Raw genomic sequence first — 228 nt, 5'->3', positions numbered from 1 at the left:
CTTCCCAGCCAGGTTGTTTGGGTCCCTGTTACTGCCTAATCATTCCATAAATTTCTGCTACAACCTGGCGCTGGGTCTTGCTGCTCTTGGTTGTGCCCCGTGGCTGCCGCTGCTCACCTGAGCTGTGTGGGGACAGCAGCCTGTTTCCGTGCAGGTCTCTTGTTCCTCTCAGAAACGCTCGTCAGGGTGAGGCGCAGGCAGGGATTTGTGTGCCACGTGTACACTGTT

The 228-nt window shown here is 56.6% G+C and overlaps 1 protein-coding gene across 1 annotated transcript in view; it reads left to right on the top strand.

Annotated features, from left to right (window-relative positions):
• CHD5 (chromodomain helicase DNA binding protein 5) overlaps positions 1 to 228 on the top strand; it is a gene marked incomplete at both ends in the record, with an annotated part of 26,294 nt that overhangs the window by 11,440 nt on the left and 14,626 nt on the right. The gene's annotated exons all lie outside the window — the stretch shown is intronic.

The sequence above is a fragment of the Buceros rhinoceros genome, unplaced genomic scaffold (genome assembly GCF_000710305.1).
Source record: "Buceros rhinoceros silvestris isolate BGI_N320 unplaced genomic scaffold, ASM71030v1 scaffold24080, whole genome shotgun sequence".
Classification (NCBI taxonomy): domain Eukaryota; kingdom Metazoa; phylum Chordata; class Aves; order Bucerotiformes; family Bucerotidae; genus Buceros; species Buceros rhinoceros.
Note: the sequence above shows the minus strand (reverse complement) of the source record. Positions and strands in the feature narration are given on the sequence as shown.